The sequence below is a fragment of the Triticum urartu genome, chromosome 5A, assembly GCF_056163025.1.
Source record: "Triticum urartu cultivar PI428250 chromosome 5A, HENAU_Tu73, whole genome shotgun sequence".
Taxonomy (NCBI): Eukaryota; Viridiplantae; Streptophyta; class Magnoliopsida; order Poales; family Poaceae; genus Triticum; species Triticum urartu.
Window position 1 is genome coordinate 499,491,743 of NC_141877.1, and position 17,599 is coordinate 499,509,341.

At 48.3% G+C, this 17,599-nt stretch overlaps 1 pseudogene; it reads left to right on the forward strand.

Annotated features, from left to right (window-relative positions):
- Window positions 1-17,131, forward strand: part of LOC147972264 (uncharacterized) — a 34,655-nt pseudogene extending 17,524 nt beyond the window's left edge.
- Window positions 17,132-17,599: the final 468 nt, after the last annotated feature.

Here is a 17,599-nt window from a genome sequence, read left to right on the forward strand (position 1 = left end):
GAGGACACCCAAGCCTTAGAAAAAAAACGATGTCGGTCTCCTACCCCCTCCCGCCGCGCCCCTACCCGACAAACTCTCTTGAGGCCACCCAAATATACAAATTTAAAAGAGTGTTGTCATTGAGGCCACTCCAAACCCTTGAAGAATTGCTGAGGCCACCCCAAACCCTTGAAGCATTGCCGAGGCCACCCCAAACCCTAGAGAAGCGTCGAGGCCAGTAATATGATTCCTTATTGTGATTAGCTAGCTAGTTCTACGTTTGCCACTAATATATCCATCTGTCATGTTTGAATAATAATTGCCATGTTGTAAATATTTTCAAAAACTATGGAGCACCCCCGAGACGAAGCAACAGAAGCGATGTTGGGGGACATAATCACAGCCGAAAGTGATGCCGTCATGTCGTTTCTCAACGAAACCGATGGTCTGGAAGGACAGGGTGAAGAAGCTGGCTACAGTGATGGAACAATGGAGGAGGAAGGACATGATTATGATGGCTCCGGTGACCGAATGCTGGTGGAAGAAGGACACCTTGATGACGGCTCTGGTGACCGAATGCCGGTGGAAGAAGGACACCATGATGACGGCTCCGGTGACCGAAGGGAGTCCGGCCAGGTATATATATTAATTAAGCTTGTGCTGACTATAGCTAATTGATGCATTAATTGTTTTTGGTATGTACACATATTAAGTAATAACTCTTGTCTTTTTCTTTTCTCTAGCCCTCCGAATCGAGCACAATTTCGGAAAGAAACAAGGCCCAAAGAAAAAGTTGCTCTCGGATGAAAGGTTTAGGATCACAGCAATCGCGTGCGATGGCCGACCGATTGAACCCATTTGGACAAAGGAAGCATTTGCTGCTTAGTGTGGGGTTCTTGTTAGGGACAAGATCTCGATCAGCATCCACCAATGGTATAAGCCGGCTAAATATGACCCTGAGGTGTCTTATGTCAACGATATGCAGAAAGATGATCTTTGGACCGCGCTGAAGGCAAATTTCACCCTACCGCCAGAGGAGGATCCGTAGAAGCCAGTTATAGAGCAATTGATCAAGTCTCATGCTCTTAATAAGATGGCAGAACTATTCAGGAGATGGAAGAATGAGCTGAAACCAATGTTTGTCGGCAAAGAAGAGACACCAGAATTCACCGGCCGGTATGAGTGAGGGAGTCCTGGACTAAGGGGTCCTCGGGCGTCCGGCCTGTTATCCATGGGCCGGACTGATGGGCTGTGAAGACATGAAGGCCGAAGACTGCACCGTGTCCGGATTGGACTCTACTTGGCGTGGAAGGCAAGCTTGGCGACCGAAGATTCCTTATGTAACCGACTCCATGTAAACCCTAGATCCCCTCGGTGTCTATATAAACTAAAGGGGGTAGTCCGGAAAGGACAACACATATACTCATGACATACTCACATAGGCTAGACTTCTTGGGTTTAGCCATTACGATCTCTTAGATCTACTCTTGTAACACTCATATTCATCAATATCAATCAAGCAGGACATAGGGTTTTACCTCCATAGAGAGGGCCCGAACCTAGGTAAACATTGTGTCCCCCGTCTACTGTTACCATCGATTCTAGATGCACAGTTCGGGACCCCCTACCCGAGATCCGCCTGTTTTGACACCGCCATTGGTGCTTTCATTGAGAGTTCCACTATGCCGTTGACAAAAGGCTCGATGGATCGCCTTGTCATTAAAGACAATATTACCACAGGGGTAGTTTTGGCCTCGGGCCAAAATCTCTGGCTGGGTGACTTTACTATGATCACTCGTTCGGCCGCAGGGCCGACGATGACCTCTCGGGCCATCGAAAATCCCCTTGGCATCAACTCCGAGCACTCCAAGCAGATGGATCCGATTGATTTTTCATCCTTAAACGAGCTCCTAGATCGCATCGCTGCTTTGGGAATCGCCACAGATTATGACCGGATCGGGCCTAAAACCGATCAGGGAGAAACCGAAATCCCACCGGTCACCCACCAGATCGCGGCAGTCCTGGAGCAGGACGGCAAGTCTTCTTCTATATTGAAGACGGACTATGTTCAGGTCGCCGTTCATGAAGAGCCGGATACTCAACTACGAAATGACGCAACCAGCCCTCCGAACATAGCATCGGACGGCGTTCCAAACAATCAAAAGATATTCCGAAACCCGGACTGTCTAGTCCGGAAGGTCATCGGACCCCGGACAACCGGTTAGGTTGGGGTTCAGATTTAAATAGACAGGAGTCGCATCAAACAAAGTAACACAACCTTCCGGGGAATTATTCCTAGTCGGGAGGCGCGGTGCGCGGGCAAAATCACACTTGACGTGGTATTCGGATCACCGGAGAACTATCGGTCCGAGGAAATAACCTTCCAGGTGGCCCCTTTCAGCAGCGGATATCACGCCCTGTTGGGGCAGGATGCTTTTACACGCTTCCAAGTTATACCTCACTATGGACATATGAAGCTCAAAATGCCCGGACCAAACGGTATAATCACTCTCGTCAGTGATTCGGACATAGCACTTCGCGCTGAAAACAAAACTGCATCCTTAGCCCTGGAGGCGCTATCTAAAGCCCTCGCGTCCGAAGAATTAACTCCACTACGCTCCACAGTGGACAGGGATGATGTGATCCTCGACAAACACCCCAAATCCACCTCTTTCAAACCGGCAGAGGAAATAGTCAAATTCCAGGTCCACCCAACGGACCCCAAGAAGACAGCATCCATCGGAGCTCAACTGAACCCAACAGTTGACGTCGCACTACAAGCATTCCTGTGTGAAAACTAGGACATATTTGCATGGCGCCCTTCAGACATGCCAGGGATCCCACGCAAGCTGGCCGAACATAGCCTCAATATATTAAAGGGGTTTAAACCGGTTAAGCAAACACTGCGGCACTTTTCTGAACCCAAGCGACAAGCCTTGGGGGAGGAGCTGGCCAAACTCATCGAGGCCGGATTCATTCGAGAAATCAAACATTCGGACTGGCTGGCAAACCTGGTGATGGTACCAAAGAAGGAAAAATCCTCGCACCTGTGCGTCGATTTCAATGACCTCAACAAAGCCTGACCTCAGGATCCCTTCCCCCTCCCCCGCATTGATCAAATCATTGACGCCACCGCAGGACAGGACTCACTGTGTTTCCTTGATGCATACTCCGGATACCATCAAATCAAAATGAAAGAATCCGATCAAGCTGCAACAACATTCATTACCATATACGGGCCATTCTGCTTCAATATCATGCCCTTTGGGCTTAAGAACGCCGGCGCCACATATCAACGCATGATTCAAACATGCCTGGAGAAACAGATTGGAAAAACAGTAGAAGCTTACGTTGATGACGTCGTCATCAAAACCAGGCACGTGGAAACACTAATAGACGACTTACGTCTTACCCTCGACAACCTAAGGGTGTATGACATCAAGCTCAACCTGTAAAAGTGTGTCTTCGGCGTCCCCGCTGGAAAACTGTTGGGCTTCATCGTCTCCAATAGGGGAATCGAAGCAAACCCAGCCAAAATCCGGGCTTTGTCACAATTGGCTAAGCCAACAGACCTTAAATATGTTCAAAAACTTGCAGGTTGCATGGCAGCTCTAAGCCACTTTATCTCCAGATTAGGAGAAAAGGCACTACCACTCTATCGCCTTCTACGACGAACCGACCACTTCGAGTGGACAGACGCGGCAACAGTCGGACTGGAAGAAATAAAAACCCTTCTTGCGAGCAATCCAATCCTGGCCGCACCAAACGCCGGCGAACTGATGTTATTATACATATCGGCAACACATCAGGTGGTGAGCACCGTACTCGTCGTTGAACGAGAACATGATGGACATAAATTCCCGCTTCATAAGCCAGTATACTACATGTCTACTGTCCTTACACCATGCAAATCCCATCACTTGGCCTTTCGCGATCTAGGGACTCGACATGGTTGGACCCCTTAAAGGGGAAGGCATAAGAAAAAATATCTGATGGTTATCGTGGAAAAATTCACTAAGTGGATAGAGGCTAAACCAGTCGAAACGGTTGAGTCCGACCCGGTGATAGACTTCATATCCGATGTTGTGCACAGTTATGGTGTCCCACACAGTATCATCACTAACAATGGCTCCAATTTCACAGCCGACGAGGTAAAAACCTGGTGCACTACTCTAGGTATCAAACTCGATTACGCCTCCGTCTACCAACCACAAACCAACGGTCAAGTAGAACGCGCCAACGGTCTTATTATGAGCGGCATCAGGCCCAGACTAGTGCGGTCTTTGAAAGAATCAGACAAACACTGGGTTGAGGAGCTCGACTGCATACTCTGGGGGCTGCAGACCACGCCCAACCGTACTACCGGATACACAACTTTCTTCATGGTGTATGGTGCAGAGGACGTATTGCCCTGCGATATTATTCACGACTCACCTAGAGTGCGTACGTACGAAGAAAGAGAAGCCGAGCTCGATTGGTAGGACAACCTAAATGCCCTGGAGGAGGAACGCGATGTCGCAAAAGCTCGTTCAGCAGTTTACCAACTGCAGGCTCAAAGATATCAAAGTAGAGAAGTACAGGCCAAGATTTACAACGTCGGCGAACTCGTTCTACGCCTCCCGGAGAAGAAAAAGGACAAACTCAAGCCCAAATGGGAGGGTCCCTTAATAATTGACGAAGTTCTCACCGGAGGAGCATACCGTCTTCGCGATGCATCAGACAATTGCCTCGAGCCGAACCCCTGGAACGCGGCCAGACTCCGGAGATTCTACGCCTAGCGCTACACTCATTGTTAGTCTCCTCCTCCCATGGAGTTTCCATTATTTTTTCTCCCTTTTCCGATTAATTTCTTTTTCTCACTTTAAAAGCCTTAAGTACGGCTAGACCGCACACCATCGGCAGATACATCTTTAAACATGTATGCCACTTGTACCTGGGGGCTTATCGGACAGAAGTTCTTGTCATTTCTTGAGTATCAAGCTCCTCACATATGAGTTTTTTCCATATGTACCTTTCCTTCGCCACTATATGCATCGATATGACTAAAGTTTCGGCCAAGCTGGGTTGCCTGGCTCCCGTGCTTATGCCCTACGTTCTCGTTAGTTCGGCTAGGGCATAAAGGGAGCACCTCTGCGATTGTTACTACCGGGTCATCCGGATGTGTACCTCAGACTGGGTGAAGCCGAAAGCTAGCATTCTTAAGGGAATATTCAGTCGGTGAATTAAAGATGTTTTCTAAACTCACTCCATTGTGCACCCCCAGAAGTTATACGAACTATAGTGCTCGCATCACAATTCTGACATGTACATTAAATGCATGCACACCCATGGAAAGGAACCCTTAACGGAACTATTCTCTCTGGAAGATGTTTCTTATGATATCCATGTAATATAACATAGCTAGCCGGATACAACTTGTCTGTTCAAGCAACTATGACCCTATGCCTAGTTTTCCAAGCATACCGCGGCCTATTCGGCCGCGACGGTATTCGGAAACACTCCGCACCTTAGAGTCCAGAGGTTGAAGAGAAAAGGTCTGCCATGACAAATGATATATAATTCAGCTAGATGAGGAAAAGTACACAATCACTTGGACTCGAACACCTCTTCCTCTAGACCTTCCAACAGGCAGTCTAACTTACAATCCTGTTGAGAATATTTGGCGGCCACCTCTACTTGGTCATATACTATACTAACGGGAATTTCTTCCCCATTCGGCCCTACCAGCCCGACACGAGCCATGTGATTAGGATCCAGCTTGGTATGGCGCGTCGTCACCATGGCCCAGGCCTCTCGCGCACCCTCTCGGCAGGCAGATATCTTCCACAGCCGGATACGCCGCCGAGCTCCCTTGAACAGCTCTACCAGCTTCTCCATGCTTCCTGGAGGGGAGTCGGATGGCCATAAAGCCTTGGCTACACTCCATATAGCCTGTCGAGCTTGCTCGTGCAACTGCGACAGGTCCTGCTGAAGATCATTTGATGATCCGGACACTTCCACTTTGGGGTGGTTCGTCAACAAACCTGCAATTACAGCTATATCAGCTACCGCTACCTCCAAACGGCCACATACTGAATATGCTGCCTCGGAGCTTCTTCTTCTCCTTCACAGAGTCGGCTAGCTGCGCTCGCAGATCTTTCAGTTCTTCGCCTAGGTTGATGTTCAAATCCTGGAGTTTGTTTTTCTCTTCAACGACCTTTGTCAATACACGCTTGCCCGCTACTAGCAATTTTTGGCTCTGTGTTCTTCTCTTCGAGCGGCGTCCAGCTACTCTTGTACTTGGTCTAAACGACCCAACACAAAAATTAGAACCCAGATTCACACTGTCGGTGTAGCCTTTTGAATTTTTGATGGAGGAAAATATTACCTAGAGATGCCTTTTATTTCTCCAGTTCGGCGTTAGCACCAAGTAGTTGACGCTGACACTTTTCTAGTTCCTGAGCCAGGTGGGTATTCTTCTCCGTAAGAATCTGGTTGTACGTTGATCCTTAAATCAGTTTATTCCACTCCTTTAAGTCCCGGGGGCTACTGGCATATGGTTGTCGTAGTCAGACAAAGTGAATTTACCTGCACATCTTTCAGATCTTGCTTTGTGGCCCTGCTGATCCCATCTCAAGAAGCCCGGATGTACGCATAGGCTGCGTTGAAGGCGTTAAACGACTCTTCCGAAAAGCCTGGATCTTGTAAAATGGCCCGGCGGTGCCAATGATTCATAGCACTCTCCACTTCTGAGTTGGTGACCGATACATTGTCTGAATCCTCGGCTAGAGGACAGTCCGGCGTCGCCCCTGCATCAGCCCCCGTCTTCACGACGGGATTTGTATCCTGGTTGTGGGAAGTACGGCCGCTCGGACCCTCGGATACAATCCGGTGCGCCTTCCTCCTGGCAAATGGAAAATGGGAAGGTCACAGTTGAACATGACTGCTCAGGGGCAGGTTGGCGAATTCATACCTCTTTGATGAAGGCACGGCCGTGTCTTCATTTGCTTTCCTCTTGGAAGGATTATCCGGCGCGGGAGCCGATCTCTTCGAAGCCGCCGAACGTCTCCCGCTGAAGCATGATACGGTGCGATGGGTGAGACGGAGTAAGAGCACTCTTTTAGAGAAGGTGATTTCTTAATTATTTACCCGAGAAGCAGGAAGAAGGCGTGGATAGTCTGCGGTAATGGCCACTTCTGTGCCGTCGTAGCTGGTCTGGTAGAACACTCCCCCCGCAAGCACCACAAATATATCTGTGTCCTCTTCGAACCCGGGATCTAGTTCCCGGTTGTGGTCCTCCGGCTGTGGGATGGGAATATAAAATCCCTCGGTGACCTTTCGCCAGTGTTGTCATAAGAAAACAAGCTAGAAGTTTATCAAAAGCAATTTTATGCGGATAAATTCCTTTTCCTTCCCTTTGAATAGTTCGGCTAATATCTTAGCCAAAGCGGCAGGGGTATCCGGACCTTTCCGGCCACAGCGAGAAGCATCGTCCTCCCCATTATAGTGCCACCTGGGAAGCCCTCTATATTGGAGCGGTTGAACCCCTCGCGCTATGGAAATCGCCATAACCTCGATTACTGTGAGTCTGGACTGAGTAAGCTCTCTTATCCTACTCATCAGCTGACGAACCTCTGTGCCGTCTTCCTCTTCGAGACTCCAGGGACGCCAACTGTGGCGTTTCTTCAGCGGGACACGAGCAAATTCGGGAAGACCCTTTCAAATCGGGTCAGGAAGCGCAACGTCCTCTATATAAAACCATTCGGAGGGCCATTCATCAGGTGCCTTGCTTGGTGTCTGGATGGATATCCGGTATCGGCGATGCGCCACACTTCGGCTCTGCCCACTTCAAATATTAACCCTTCGTGATTGCACGGGACGAGACAAAACAGCTTCCTCCACAACTCGAAGTGAGCCTCGACGCCCGGGAAAAGTTCACATAAAGTGACGTAACCCGCAATGTTCAAAATAGAGGCCGGAGTGAAGTTGTGCAGCTGCAGGCCGTAATATTCCAGAAGCCCTCGGAGGAACGGATGGATTGGAAATCCGACGCCTCTTAGCAGGTAGGGGACAAAACACACTCGCTCCCCCCGGACGGATTGGGGAAGTCCTCTGCCTGAGTCCCCTCATTGAAGGAAGCTAGCCCTGATCGAACAGGGACTAGATCTGCATGGGGAAGGAACCCCTGCATTTGCAACTTCGTCAAAGGGCTATGAGACATAGAACACCTCTCCCACTCGCGTTTCTCTGGGCCGGGACGAGCGGAGGAGCTGGGAACATTAGCCATGCCGGAATGGTTTCTCCTAAAGCAGTCTCTAGGGATTTCTCCTGCATAGCGTTGAATGGATCTGGGGTCCAATCTCTTTAAATAGGCGCTCTTCCTCGCATGAAGGTGGTGTAATTCGCAAAAATACCCTGACTTTCCACATTCACTCGACACGTGGAGGACAAAGACTATTCAGCGCGCGGAAGCCAAGGAGGCGACATTGGATCAATGGCCGAATACATACTTGGAGATCGTCGAAGGGAGAACCCGCCTTGCAATGCCGAAGACAGTATGTGTGCCGAGGACCTCGTTATTGAAGACTGGTTCGGGGGCTACTGAGGGAGTCCTGGACTAAGGGGTCCTCGGGCGTCTGGCCTGTTATCCATGGGCCGGACTGATGGGCTATGAAGACATGAAGGCCGAAGACTGCACCGTGGAAGGCAAGATTGGCAACCGAAGATTCCTTCTTATGTAACCGACTCCATGTAAACCCTAGATCCCCTCGGTGTCTATATAAACCGAAGGGGGTAGTCCGGAAAGGACAAAACATATACTCATTACCATACTCACATAGGCTATACTTCTAGGGTTTAGCAATTACGATCTCGTGGTAGATCTACTCTTGTAACACTCATATTTTTCAATATCAATCAAGCAGGACGTAGGGTTTTACCTCCATGGAGAGGGCCCAAACCTAGGTAAACATTGTGTCCCCCGTCTCCTGTTACCATCGATCCTAGACGCATAGTTCGGGACGCCCTGCCCTTTTGACACCGACAATGATAAGATCAGAGATCAGTGGGATGACTTTGTGGCCCACAAGACATCGGACAAGAGTAAGAAGATGTCTGCGACAAACAAGAAAAATGCTGCGAAGAAGAAGGTTCACCATCGCACAGGGTCAGGTGGCTACCTCAAAGCCCGGCCGTTGTGGGCAAAGGCTGAGAATGACCTGTTTAATAAAGGGGTCGAACTAGAGACATTGAACTGGCCAGACCGTTGCCGGACTTGGTTCTTCGGGGTTGGCGGAACCTTGGACCCTGTATCAGGGAAGTGCCGTTGGACGAACGAGCAAATGCGAATACCCGTCATGAAGCTTCGGCAGTATATGGATGCAGCGCAGCAAGGGGCGTTTGTTCCAGACAGAGAGAACGACGAGCTCACAATGACCCTCGAGAATCCTGAGCACCCTAGACGGACCCGAGGCACGCCAGGCTCCGTTTCCTGGAAGGTTGGGTTTCTGGACGCAGCCGGTTACAAATGCCAGGCGAGGAGGAAGAAAGTGGAGCAGACCCAAATTCAGGCGCTTTACGCAAGAGTACAAGTGATAGAGCAACGAGAAGCAGATCGCAGCAAGCAACCTGCCGAAGCTTCCCCCGAAGCTACCCCGCCATCTCAGCGGAGAAACAGCATGGCTTCCACCGAGCTGCTTCAACTGGAGCCTATCTTCACGGCTCCTGCTAGCTACCCCTTGGACTTAATCACAGAGTCTCAAAATTGCCACCTCATGACGCAATGGATGAAATTTAAAGTCAAGGCGGTTGTTGGCTCTGTTGCACCTCCTGAACCTGGCGCAACTTTTCATTGCCGGCCGATTCCAGAAGGATATGCTAGGGTGATGGTGGATGAAATAACGGACGGATTTGAGGACCTCGAGCTTGACCACCCTACAGGTGAAGGGGAGACTCGGCTGGGTTCTTGTCTGTTGACTCCATGCCTACGGCAGAAGAAGCTCATCAACCTTCCGAACTGGATGCCTCCGCCTCCTCCTCCTCCTCCACCTCCTCCGGTGAGTGATCAGGGCACTCAGCCTCCTTCTCCGGCGCGTGGCAGCACTCCGCCTACGCCGGCGCGCCCGAGCAGCTAGGCTCCTCCTGATCCGCCTCGCCAGCAAGGGCGGAAGAGACCCGATGCCGCTCCGGCTGCTCCGGCGCGTCATAGTCCTTCTCCTCCGCCTCTTAAGCAAGGAAAGAAGACAGCCGCAGCTGCTCCGTGTGCTCCGGCGTCTAGCAGTACAGCCAGAGGCGGGAGGCAATACAGATTCGGTCCTTCTCTGAAGACTCCAGAGAAGTTACCATACGAGAGGAGCCTTGAGGAAAACGCGAAGATCGTGCGAGCCGAAGTGACGAACTTATTTGAAGGGGTGAAAGCAAAGAAACATCCGCCTCCAGAGGAGAAGATAGATCTGGTGAAAGCGAAGCGCACTGTGGATGCCCTGAAGAAACCACCAAAGTCTCCATCGAAAGGAAACTATGAGCGCATTATTGAAAAATCATTTATCGAAGCAGAGTGGTCGGGAAGTACTGTCAGTGATCAAAGGTTAGCGGAATGATGAGCTGGGAAAAAATTGCCCAGCTCGGCGAACAAGCCAACCAATCGTGCCCCCCGCTCAAGGTGTCTAGCGATATTGTCGCTAATGATCCGAGGATGGTGCCCGATTATACCAATCTTGGAGATTACCTACCCGACGATGTACATTATGATTTCTTGGAGGTGGACGAACACAGATACGAGTACAGGAAGCCTCTCGTCAAAGATGAAAGATCTCTAACAACGATGATGCGAAGATTCCATGATTGGTACATGAAAACCTGGACAGAGTCTGGGGGAGGAATATTTTGACGCTGAGAGTTAAAGATGAGCATGACCTCGTTGGAACTGATCTGTTGAATGTTCCATTTGAGGAGTTCTTCCATTTTTCAATCAGAAGGCCTTCGATAAATTAACGGTCACTTGCTACTGTCTGTAAGTACTACTTCTGCCATTAAGTCTCTATATATAGGTCAGCTCTTTCATTGCATGTATTTATAATTATCCTCACTATATTATGCAGATTGAAGATCGTCGAATTGAAGAAAAGACAAATCGGTGATATTGGGTTCATTAACACAAATCTCATAGATGCATATTCGGTTGAATTTCAGGAAAAACATACCGAGGCCAACTTGCTACGATCATTGGTATTAAATCAAAACAAAGCTATAATACTCTTTCCTTACAACTTCAACTGAGTGTTACTTTCTTGTGCATATTCGGTTTCCCTTATTAGTCGAGGTTATAGTAATGTAATTGATGAGTTATGCATGCATGCGCAGGTTCCATTATATTCTCCTAGAGATTAAGCTTGAGTAGGTACTAGTAACCGTCTTAGACTCGAGACGAAAAGATACCAAGGAGTATGCGGACATGATTCAAATGCTCGAGAAGTAAGTTAAATCGATCATTATCGCACCATATCGGCAACTTTGTTCACTTCCTAAAATCAAGTAATTGTTTTCTTTGTCTGGCAGGGTTTGGAAAAAATTCACCTCAAAAGCTCCAGAACTGCCGAAGAAGATGGAATTTAAACACCCGAAAGTAAGTACTACTAGCAAGTTCCGCGCATCTCCTAGTGATTCAAGCGCTAGTTTTATCAATACCATTTAGCATGCTTGCTTATCAGTTTGATTGACCTCTATTTCTTGTAAAGTGGTTGTCGCAGGAAGCCGGGAATAATTACTGTGGATACTACGTTTGCGAGTCCGTCCGCCACATGACCTATGAGCGGGGCTACACTAAAAAACAATATGAAGTGCGTAAGCAATAATATTCAGAATTTTATTGTATTACCATCATTTGTGTTTATTTTCATTCTTTCATATATATGTATTGACCCCCTTCTTTAAATTAGATGTTTCGGATGCAGGATGAACTCCTAGCACTAGATCGCATGCGAGCAATTCAAGAGGAATTGGCGGCATTCTTTCCTGACCACGTGCCTGATAAAGACGGAGAATGCCATGTGGACCCTGAGTTCATATATAATTAGGGGATTATATTGTAAGAGATCTTATATTGTATATATGTAGCTGGTAGCGTCGGATAGATATACGAAAACTTGTTGTTCGACCAATCTCTCAGACAAGGAGAGGTCGATATCACTTCTCTCTATATGCATATGTTCATGACGATCTTTTGTTTCCTTCATTTTTGCTTACTAGCTAGCGTGTCGAGTCCTCTCTATACGTATAGGACACTTCTCTCTATTAATTAGCTAACTAACACAATATATGAAACACCTAAATTAACCCTCCAAAACCCACTAAACCTACCCCTTCAAAAAAACAAAAACCTCAGCTCCTACGAGTTGCTGACGCGTGAATGCATGTTGGTCCCGGTTGGTGCCACCAACCAGGACCAAAGGGCCTCCTGCCTGGGCTCGCCGCACCGGCCACGTGGAGGCCCATCTGTCCCACCGGGACTAAAGGCCTAGGGCTTTCGTAACGACCCTTTAGTCCCGATTCAGCAAGCGGGACAAATTACCCTTACGAACCGGGACAAATGGCCGTTTTTCTACTAGTGGAGTGGCATGAATATGGGGCAACCACTTCGGGCAGGAAAGGGTGCGAGTGAGGGAGAGGGTTTTGGGTGGGTCCAAGGAGTCGGACACGTGCATGGCAGTGGTTCGGACGCCCGCTAGGCCCCCTGGTTGCTTCCAGTTTTGCACAAATCGGATGCCCCGACCGATCTGCCGACGCATGGGGTATCACGTTGGATGGCACATTGCATTCGGACCACGTGACCGGACGGATGCAGGCAGTTTGAGGACAGCATTCGAGATTCCTTAAGAACGTAGGAGCCAACTCCTCCTCAGAATCAGTGTGCATGCACGCAAGAAGAGTAGAGTGGTTATCAGAACTTACTACCTGTTGAATAACAAAACAAAAGTAAAGTTTAAATCTAGCTCACCAATTTCTGATAGAACCGATCATTGGCCACAGTTGAACGTGAGTGGTGAAGAGAGTTTCAGAGATTGATGATCTCCAAGCAATTTGTCTCCATAAAATTGCTATGGACTAAACACACGAAAACTCACAGGGGCACATGGGTGCCTGGTGACTTGCAAAGTCGTTGAATCCCGCAGGAGATCACAAGTTTTAAACCTTAGTTGCCGAAACTTACGATTTTGTTAGTGGTAGGTTTTGAAACTTACGATTTTATCGGTTGCTCGTACCAAGTTTCAGAAGTTGAAACTTGATGAAGTTTAAAAAAAGCAATCATCAAAACATATTCAAAATGATTTCATTTGAAAGCGCATGTGATCGAGAACATGTATATACAAACGAAACTTAATTTAGACTTTTAGTTCAAAAGATATGAAAGATTAAAAATGAAAAGTCAAAAGAAAAAAGAGGGTTGCGTGCCCCCGCACCTATGCTACAAATCCTCTCCTTATATAATATGGAATTTTGGTTGAAGAATATGACTACCCGCAATGTACACAGAAGACTTAAATGATTATTATCTTCTACAGAGATTACAAATGACCGTATTGTATAATGAAAATAATCATCGGATATACACTTAGACCACTATTTGATATTTTTAAATTCTACTCAACTCCTTGCCGCCGTTCCGTGCACCTATTATTGCATACAGTCTTCTATTATTACAAAAATTTCATAATTCAAAACATCTCAGACATATGTGCAGTGCAGAAGGCAAAAAGGATTAGATAAACCAAATGGTAATAATATTACATGACGCCTCGTGCTTCAATAATTCTATAATGACCACCAACCATATCATTTGAACATAGCCCCTAGCTATTGTTTCCCATTGGCTACACCCAGAATCCATGAACTTCCAACCCTCTGCTAGCTGTAGATAAGACTGCATACTGATCCACCTGGAAGCCATGAAAGTTACCTTAAAAAAATGCAAATTCTCATGGTAATAAAAACAGTATCAGTACTACAATTTCATCTCACCCGAAATAAAATCGCATATAACCCCATAGATTGAGCCTTAACATAGGGTGAATTCCCACCCACTAATTTTTGAACATACTCGTAGTATTTGTATATGATAATAAGACATATGCTACATGAACAATACATCATGAAATGGTAGCAAACAGGTAATATAGAAACAAATGCTCATTATCATCACATATTTTTTGTACAACCTTGCCATATATGTATTCTTTGGCTATCTTTAGTGAAAACAACTCGTTGGTTACAATTTCAAACATGTATTTACAAATGAGCCTAGGCCCTTTAGCCCGACCCGGACAACTTCATAACCTGTCCGTACAATTGTTGGAACTTGGGTATCAAGGTCTATCTCAGTCGACTCAACTGAACAGTCGCCTATAGCTAGTGAGGCACATAGGTGTCAACAATTGCTATGCATCACACATCGTCGGCAAATTTGATAATTTTGACCTGTGAATGAAATCATTTCACAAAATGAATTGCCCCTAAAAAAATTCACTCAGGTGACCTTTTTAAGTGACGCCCGACACGAAGGCGCCACACTACACTGTGTAGCGCCTGACTGACAGGCGTTGCACGCCTAGCCAGCGTTGCACCCGTGTGATCCAAAAATTACTAAATCAGTGTGCAGCGCCTGAGAGCTAGACGCCACACTATATAGTGTAGCGCCTAGCTTCTAGGCGTTGCACTAGTGGTTGTGCAACGCCTAGAAGCTAGGCGCTACACTATATAGTGTGACGCCTAACTCTTAGGCTCTGCACATTGACTTAATAATTTTTAGGCGGTCCGAGGTGCGACGTTGGCCAGGTGTGTAGCGCCTGTCAGTCAGGCGTTGCACAGTGTTGTGTGACGCCTTCGTGTCGGGCGCCACTCAAAAAGGTCAGCTGAGTGATTTTTTTTTTTAAAAAGGGTTCATTATGTGAAATGAATTCATTCACGCGTTAAAATTGTCAAATTTACCCGCATCGTCCAGGAGAGCACATCAACATTTCTCTTTTGCAGGCTTGTTTCTGCCACCTACCTCTAGTAGTACGTGCATACGCTTGTGCTGTGGACACCCATACATGGCTATAGGCAAGGGTCCACACTAGCTTGCCCATGCGTTCTCTCTGTCTATAAAAGATCCTTCAAATTTGTCCTTTTCTCCCTGTCTTACCTTGTTGTTCAATGTAAGTACATACTTCCTCCATTTCACAATGTAGTGCTTCATCTATCCACGTGCTTCAACTTTTACCGTAAATTTAACTACCAAGACCGATTGCGGCGGGAGCAAAAATTATATCAATGAATTCGTATTCGAAAGAAGTTTTTAATTATATAAATTTTTCTTCCGCCACAGTTGGTCTCGTTGATTAAATTTATGGTCAAAGCTGGATCTCAGGAAGCGCGGGCGTACTATATTTTGGAATGGAGGGAGTATGATATTAACGACACAAATGCCTAACATACTAGATTAATTATCACCCTACCATAATGCACATCCTCGTGGATTATATATTTCGCTCTCCCGCACCCCTCAACCATAATTAGTACATGCTATTACGGTCCAGAAACAATGGATGTCATATCTGCTAACTACAAAGCGTTTGTGGCAATTTTTTCAGTCTCGATATCTTTCATCTCAGTATCTCGAACATACTAATAGCAATAGGATGCGTATGAATGCATTCATAAGGGTAACGTACATGCGTGTTCGTGAGGGTCTGCTTCTATAATGTGTTTCTAAAAAAAAGGAGCATCCGCTAGCAAATTGCTCCAATTCCATCACAAGAATACATTGAAAGATTCAAAGCTGATGTTGTTAGCAAATATATCAAGTAACGTCTGTTAAAAAAAATCAAGTAATGCAGCGTGCGAGTACCCACATTGTAGGGTAATACAAGGACGCAGCTTCGGTGCCTTAAAGGCATCTGTTTTTGGGTCACTGACATGTGGGCCAGCCACCTGTTGTGCTCACGTGTCATAGACACAAAGGTAGGTATCTTAAGGCACCGAAGCATCGTCCGTAATGCAATGGGGTAGTGGCACGAAGAGCCGAAGACATGGCGTCTGCTTTTCACTAGGTTCTGTAAACCTATGAGATCAAAGGGTGAAATCATAGATGATGTTTCGAATAGTTTAGCTGGCAGGGTGTGAGAGCATCTCCAGCCGTTCGGCCCCCAGGGCGCCGAAAAAGAGCCGCCTGTTGGTGAGCCGGCGCTAGATTGGCACGTGGCGACGACTTTGTTCCCAGTCATCGGCCCACAGGTTGCCTCGGGTTCGGCGATGTTCCGTACAAATATATGCAAACTCGGCGATTTTTGCACGAACACGGCGAAACATCATTGAAATTTATACAAAAAACATGAAAACATGCAACTACGCCCAAACTACATCTAAACTACGCCTAGTCGCCACCGCCGCCGCCGTCGCCATCATCTACATGCCGAGAAGCCTATAGAAGTGGGCGTAGTCGCCGCCGTCGCCATCGTCGTCGTCGTCATCGCGCGGCTGGCTTGGGCCCGCGTAGTCCCTGCTGCAGCACTGGCCAGGGTCGCCGAGGCACGGTGGTGCGCTGGACGGCCCGGCCTCGTCCTCCTCGTCGCTGTCGAGGACGATGACGCGACCCTCCTCACGCCCGCGGCGCCGGGTCTGGAGCTCCGCGTACGCCCGGCGCTGGCGGCGTACCTGCTCCCGGACGTAGTCCTCCTTAGCCCACTTGAGGGCGGACTCATCGTCGGGGGCCGCCATCTCGACGTGCTCCGGCTTCATCGGGAGCAGCCCCGGCTCCGGCTTCAGCCGGACCAGGCGGAAGGAACTGCGTGGGGAGGGCCGGGCACCCTCGTTGATGACAAGGGCGCCGCCGTGGGTGCGGCATCTCCTCCGGTTCGGGCTTGACGGGGCGGAGCGTGGCCGGCGAGCCAGAGCCCGACGACGAGGACGACCCCGGCTCCATCCGCCGCGGCGTCCAGGAGCTACCACGGCGGCGAGAGAAGGATGGCCGCGGCGGGTACTCGAGGCGCGGCACGTTGCCGGTCTCGATGTGGTCGAGGACGGACTCAAGGGTGCGGCCTGGCATGCCACACCACTCGTGCCGCCCGTCGGCATTGAGGCGGCCCCGTGGGATGACATCGTTGGTGGAGGTGACCTGCTCCTCGCGGCGGCGTTGTAAGTACATGGTCCAGAGGGTGTGGCTGTCAGCGGCGTAGCGCGGCTTGTTCCGCTGCTCCTCCGCCAGGGACGAGCGGATGCGGGCGATCTCGGCCCGCCGCGCCGCCCCTTCGGGCACCGGTGGCACCGGGACGCCGCCGGCGCTCATCCTCCACATTCCCGGCACCTGCATGTCCGGAGGCGTCCGCTGAAGGAAATATGCCTTAGAGGCAATAATAAAGTTGTTATTTGTATCATGATAAGGCTTATATCATGATAGATGTTTATTATTTATACTAGAATTGTATTAACCAGAAACTTAGTACATGTGTGAATACATAGACAAAACAGAGTGTCCCTAGTATGCCTCTACTTGACTAGCTCTTTATTTAAAGATGGTTAAGTTTCCTGACCATAGACATGTGTTGTCATTTGATGAACGGGATCACATCATTAGGAGAATGATGTGATGAACAAGGCCCATCCATTA